Below are 7,726 nucleotides of genomic sequence, written 5' to 3'. Positions count from 1 at the left end.
CAAGTGAAGTGATAAGAATTCTAAAAATAGATTTGAATTTGTCGTCCGGTCTACTTGAGATCGATTTTTCCAGAATTTAAATTTTTTGATTTTATTTTCTCAAAAATTTTAAATATTTCATTTCCCTTTTTAGTACCAATTTTAAGAATTTTGGGGGATAAAAATACATATACTCCTAACCGAACATGACTATATTTGTGTGTCCTCATACAGTTCTACACTCCTACCATTTAACAGTTTGTCCTTACCTCATTTCTCGTGGAACTTTGTCTTTGGTCAAAATATTTAAACATCCTTATTATTCTTATTCTATATAATTCTATGCTGCTGGCATGCTATATTGCTAGCATTCCAGCTATGCTATAATTATATTTATTATTATATTGAGTTCACTGTTTTTATAAGTCGGTGTAAAGCCTTTTCCACTGAACGGTAAAAAAAGCGTGGTGAAAGATGAATACATTTATTTATTTATGATTAAATAATATAAAAATCTTCTGGCGGTCTCGCAATTCGATTGAGGATTTTGAACTTTTACAACACAAATTCAAGTCGTCTATTTTTAGTCCATTTACCCAGCAAGTACATCCAGTGGCGTAGCGAATCATGTTTTTCAGAAGCAATTGCTTCTGGTTTCTGGGGGGTGGTGGTGGGCCATAACCTCATAAAGCCAACATGCACGATCAGTCTTTGAACTTAATTTTGGGTGATATCTCACCTCCCTATTTGAGCATATGAGTATCGTACACATCAATTGGAGTAGGGTGTGGAAGGTCATAATAATATGTTGGCTTCCATATGATTTAAAGTTCGCTACGCCACTGGGTACATCGTATACACCGTCATAACTCTATGGCCCATATAATCCATGTGACAATATTATAATAATTTAAAATGCATTTTTTGTTAACAATATGCATTTTTTATAAATACGGGCTTGGGGGGGTGGCCCCTAGCCCCCTCCCTCTCCTGGAGTCGCCCCTGTCGTGACCCTGCAAACATTATTGCCAACACAAGTAACGCGATCAATATATCGACGAGATTTAACCCCTTTCAGCCGACCACGCACAGGCGGGCACAGCCACTACCCGTTCATCAATGTCGAGCGCGTGTCTAAATAATACATGCGTAACACACATTGCTTCCATCCCTGTGCACGCAGATGAAATTTTCACTGTATTTTGACTTAAAATATTGGTCGTAGGAAAGTTTAGGTATAATATTTTAAGCTATTTATCTGTCAATTGTACAGTAAAATCTTTAATTTTTGATCGATGGCACAAAATGGGATGAATAGCCTCACGCCCTCACCGGCTATTATACTTTATAGCCGACTAAAACTGATTACCTAAGGGCCAAGACAGCGGTTCTCAACCTTTTTATATCCATGTACCACCTACACAGTTTGACCAAATCACCTTTTTTTTGCTTAGGTATCAAAAATGTGTACATTATTTTACATGTAGGTACTGAAATCATAAAAAGAAAATTAAATAATATGAACCAATAATTATTATTTATCAAATATATTATAAACCATTCAATAATATTTAAAAGAGCACACAACACAAAAAAAAATATATTTAAATTATTTTTAAATGTTAAATTATTGTAACTATGGCTATATAAAATGATTTGGTGAAAATCCTATGTAAAAAAAATTATTACTTTAAGAGATATTAAGAAATGTAAAATAGCCGCGTGATGTCATCGGGTCCTACTCATCGTAATTGCCTATCTTATACGTGTAAAAGTTCCTCGCTTCTCACAACGATTTACCCTCCTAAACATTTTATTTTTGAAATTTAATTTACTTATAAATGTGTGGTATTATGTGTTTAAGACGACGCAAGAATCAGAATTTCTATATGACGTTTAGTTTTTTTTAAATATTAAAAATCTTAAAAGAGACATTTGGTTAAACGGCATGACGTGAAGTGTTAATACTTCGGATTCTTTAATTTGTATTTATTGAGGTATAAGATTTGCCAGTTAATTTAAACGTGACTATCTCGTTGTGTTTCGGAGATAGGTTTTAATTCGCCGTAGTGTGGAAAACAATCTCTCAGCCGTATTTGTACTTACTGGTAAGTGGTAACGTTGCAAATATCTTCAAAAGTATAAATACTCCTTCACATAAAACCATCAATTGCGTTAAGAATTAAACCTAATTCATTGTTAAATTAATTTAAAGAAGAAGATAGCCTACCAGTTGAAAGAACAAGTCAAAGTATTAGTCAATCCTACATAATCGCTAGTATCTATAAATCTAAAAATAATTTTCAACGAAATAAGAAATTGGCGATTGCCACAAACCTTATCGCGTAGGTACTATTGAATTATTAATGGGTATCTAACATGATAATACAATTTGAAAATTGTTATACTATATTTTCTATATTGATGTATAATTTAATCAAAATGTGTGTGTGTGGTACGCATTTATTATTTATAAATTATAAGTTATAACTTTATAAATATATCATATTATATTCCTTGTTTAGTATTTACCACGATTAAAGATACTATCTATAGCCGTGGTATTTACCTATGTAGGCTACATATATACACAATACACCTATCGTCTATTTACTACAAGACTATGCAAGTGTTTCCTAACAAAATAATCTTTTATTAACGTTTAGAAAAATAAATAAAAATTAAGTATAAATAAAATGTTGGATAATAGTACTATATAGGTATCTATAAAATATTATTTATTTATGTACGTATATTTTAGCAGTCAATCGCAGCGTAGCACGTCCTGTCCGCCTGTTCCGATGATGCGGTGAACGACAGTAAGTCTGGAACACGTGCGTGAGTGATCAACGAATAATATATTTAAATTTATAACATAAAAATTATAATTATTCATGAACATATATTAATATATTATTACCTATATAAACGATTTACAGAATTCGAGAAAATAAGGTGGGTAAGTGGATGTCGCTCTGCTGTACAGTAGGTTACAAGTGTGAAGTGGGTCACTGTATAACGGATAGTATTAAATTTGAATTCAACGATATATCACTGTATAAGAAAAACGATTCTGAGCGGAGACGGTATGTCAATCTAGGTATAAGATATATTATATACTTATCTATGGTAAAAAAAAAATTGACCAATAACAGGTATCTATAATAAATTCCAAATTAATCATATCACAATATCCATTAGGTACTTATAACGCGTTATACATCAACAACAAACCGTGATACTATCATAGATATATAATAGTATACTTTAGAAGTTTCAAGCACCCACGAATAATATTATACCATCACAAAAAAATAACAAAAATAGTTATTCTAGGTTTTTTAATATGTAATTTCGTCCAAATATGAACTTAAAATGACTATAAAAATAAACTGTGCTTATGTATTTTTTAGATGTTTTGGTAACAGAATTAACTACTTACGTGGAATCTTGTTTTAAATTTTCAATCCAATCCAATCCAATCCAATTTTCTTTTAGATATAAAAGTTGAACATTTTATGAATTTAACTACAAAATAATTATTCAATTTTATATTTCATAAATTTTGTCAAAATTCGATCTTTAATTGCTTATAAAAAAAAATTGTACCTATGTATTTTTAATATTTTTCAACTACTATTGTAACCATATACCAGGAGCCTTGTATTAAATTTTTACACTTTTTGGCCCAACAGATAAAACTTTATTGATATTTATGGAAAAAAAAACTAAAAAATTGAAAACTGACAATGTCCGTAAACAGCTCAAAAAGAGTCAAATTATTTTCAAAATTTTATCGTGTATAGAATATGCTAATATAAACATTCATTCAAAATTTCATGTACCTACGGTCATTTGTTTAAGAGGATGTCAGCGCACTATTCGTTTTCTCTCTCTGGCCCACACGCAACATAGACAAAACGTATTTACGCAAAATCATTTTTTCTATGCGTTTAAGTAATCTTAGAGTATAGTCACCTATAACAAAAAAGATAGAGAATAATACTTTTGAGGGAATGACATATCGATTTGTCTAAATATTGTCTCAAATCAATTTAAACATCATTTAAATTTACAACATTTTTTTATTTATTTTGAAAGTGGAATACAAAGTCAAATAATAATAAAATATAAAATCAATATGTCATTCCCTCAAAAATATTATTCTCTATCTTTTTTGTAATAGGTAACTTTACTCTAAGATTACTTAAACGCATAGAAAAAATGATTTTGCGTAAACGCGTTTTGTCTATGTTGCGCGTGGGCCAGAGAGAGAAAACGAATAGTGCGCTGACATCCTCTTAAGAGTTGCACCAAAAACCAAAATGAATTTTCTCGAAAACAGATTTTGCGTATAAATTCCCGTTTTTCCTTAATTTTTCTTTTGTTTTTCACGGCGCTTTTGAAAACTACTGGGAAATTTTCACTTTTGACCCCCCAACGTTCCAACTAGATTCACTTTCCTATCAGAAAAGATACGGTTGAAGAAAATCCAAGCACTTTTACTATCCTAAAAGTCGATGACAGACACAAAAAAAAAATAAAAAATAAAAAAAAACACACCTCATTGTAAAATCAATACATTCATCGTTCCACTCAGAATCTAAAAGTGGGATTAAAAAATCAACCAATTTATTAAATTTATAATTTATTATTGACATTTTTTTTTTTATAAAATCTCAACCGACGTATTAAATTTATATTGATTTGCATGTGTATCATAATTTATGATTTATTAATTTTATAATATAATATCATTTTTATAAGACAGAAATTTTCAAATAACTAATATATAAAATAATATTAATATAATATAGTATACATATAATATTATTTTTATAAGATTTATCAATTTTGAAAAAACTACATAGGTAGGTATATAAAATATTTATTTTGGCGCAAATGATAAGTCATTTTTGAACCTTTGGCGCTTATGCCATATAGCCATATAAATAATTTGCTTAGGGTTTGAAAGATTCTCGCCACGCCACTGATAATATAATATATATAATATTAATTAATAATATTATATTATATTATATAATATGAATGTTTTTTTTTTTTTTAATAAGAACCATGATGGGCTGAGGCCAGACCGAAAATCTTAGCCCCTCTGTACATGGCGCATTGGCGCCTATCTGCCTATGTATAGATCATAGGCGTGCGCAGGATTTTGTGTCGGGTGCAGCGTACATTTTGAACCGGCCCTAAAGAACAATAAGCAGCCCACTTATTTTCTTTATATTACCCCCTCCCCCCCTAATTCTCTTTAGCCCACTGTGTAAAAATGTAATATTTTATACGTTTATATAATCACTTGTGTACCCGAATCATTATTATAGGGTATACCCCCCCCCCCCCCACAATATAAATGTATCACTCTACGACTTTGCCTATAGCCTATTATGGTTATAAGAAATATAGTAAATTGTAAATAAAAAGTAATATATTTTTATGTATTATAATATATTACTCTATACTTTTATAATTATATTAAACATCACATATAGGTAATAATATAACACTTATAAGCATATAGTACTTAATTAATAATGAATATTTATACATTAGTCATAATATTGGAACTCTTAAAAATTAGGTACGTAAAATAAAAATAAATAAATAGACTTACAATATAAGTCTGCGATTACTACTTGCAAGTGTTTAAACTCATCAATTAAAAGTTCTTGTTCGACAAACAAAAAAAGAAGCGCATCCAATCTTTTTTGTGACATAGTATTTCTTAATTTGTTTTTTATAATGCTGTGTTTTGAAAAACTACGTTCACAGCTACAACTATAGTCACTGGAATTGTTATAAACATTTTAAGACAATGAAAAAAATGCTTGATACTGTTTTAATCAATCGAGCCATTTATGTACAGAACCCACAGATATATATATTATTATTTATCAAAAATAAAATGTCTACAAGAAAGTCAAATTCAATTTTTATGAGCGTTTGAAATTCATGTTTTTACGACATTTGATATTCGCTCGATTTCTTATGTGACGATTTTCTTATTTTATTGTAATTAAAAAACGAATGACTGTAGATATTTGAAAATATTGTAAAAATACTGAATGCTTATTTTATTAATTCTTATACTTTTTAAGATTTTCAAAATATTTTGACTTGTTTTGAGCTGTTAACGGTGTTACGGTGAAAACGCTGTATACCTGATATTGTTATCATCGTAAACGATAAACCCGTATTTATATTGTATGTCGTTAGAAATTTATTATATTGTGATCAGACTATGTGTGTGAATTTAGTCGGTGTTGTCGAGTTGTCGGTGATGCACTCGCAAAAATAATAAATATACAGTCCATTAAATAAATTGTTGTTAAATTCATTTATAAAAGCAACATACGGACATTCTCAGTTTTCAATTTTTTTAGTTTTTTTTTTCTATAAATATCAATAAAATTTTTTTTGTTGGGTAAAAAAGCGTGAAAATTTAATGCAAGGCTCCTGATATATTGCTACAATAGTAGTTGAAAAAAATTAAAAATACATATGTGCAATTTTTTTTATAAGCATTTGAAATTCAAATTTTGACAAAATGTATCAAATTTAAAATTGAATAATTATTTTGTAGTTAAAAATTTATAAAATGTTCAACTTTTATATCTAAGGATTGAAAATTTAAAACAAGATTCCACGTAAATATTTAATTCTGTTACCAAAAATTCTAAGAAATACATAAGCACAGTTTATTTTTATAGTCATTTAAATGACAAGTTCAAATTTGAACGAAATTACATATTAAAAAACCTAGAATAACTATTTTAGGGTTTCCTATTTTTTTGGATTCGATTTTGTATTTAATACCGGTTTCCAATTTTTTCCAATTTTGTTTTTGACTTTGTTTTTTTCAGTTTTTAAACGGTTTATACCGGTTTTAAAATCAGTTTCAAGACCTGGAATATTTACGTTCATTCTTAGTTTATTAATTATTTTGAATCACCGGATTGAGCGTTCGAAATTTAAATCGCCTGTTGTGTAAAGTAAACTCTCCAAAATGTCAAGATACAAAGATTTTCAAAAAAAAAAAGGTGGGTAAGTGGATGTCGCTCTGCTGTACAGTAGGTTACAAGTGGGTCACTGTATAATGGATAGTATTAAATTTGAATTCAATGATATAATATCACTGTGTAAGAAAAACGATTCTGAGCGGAGACGGTTTGTCAGTCTAGGTATTAGACATACATATTATCTATAGTATTAAGAAAAATTGACCTATAATAGGTATTAATAATAAATTCCAAATTAATCATATCACAATATCCATCAGGTAACGCGTTATACATCAACAACAAACCGTGGTAGTATCAAAGATATATAATAGTACCTATACTTTAGAAGTTTCAAGTACCCACAAATAATATTATACAATCATTACAATCACAACAAAATAAATAAAATATTTATTCCAGGTTTTTTAATATGTAATTTCGTCCAAATTTGAACTTAAAATGACTATAAAAATAAACTGTGCTTATGTATTTCATAGAATTTTTGGCAACAGAATTAAATATTTACGTGGAATCTTGTTTTAAATTTTCAATCCTTAGATATAAAAGTTGAACATTTTATAAATTTTTAACTACAAAATAATTATTCAATTTTAAATTTGATAAATTTTGTCAAAATGTTAACTTCAAATGCTTATAAAAAAAAATTGTGCCTATGTATTTTTAATATTTTTCAAGTCATATTGTAACAATATATCAGGAGCTTTGTA

Source organism: Acyrthosiphon pisum, chromosome A2 (assembly GCF_005508785.2).
Source record: "Acyrthosiphon pisum isolate AL4f chromosome A2, pea_aphid_22Mar2018_4r6ur, whole genome shotgun sequence".
Lineage (NCBI taxonomy): Eukaryota > Metazoa > Arthropoda > Insecta > Hemiptera > Aphididae > Acyrthosiphon > Acyrthosiphon pisum.
This window is presented reverse-complemented; position numbering follows the sequence as displayed.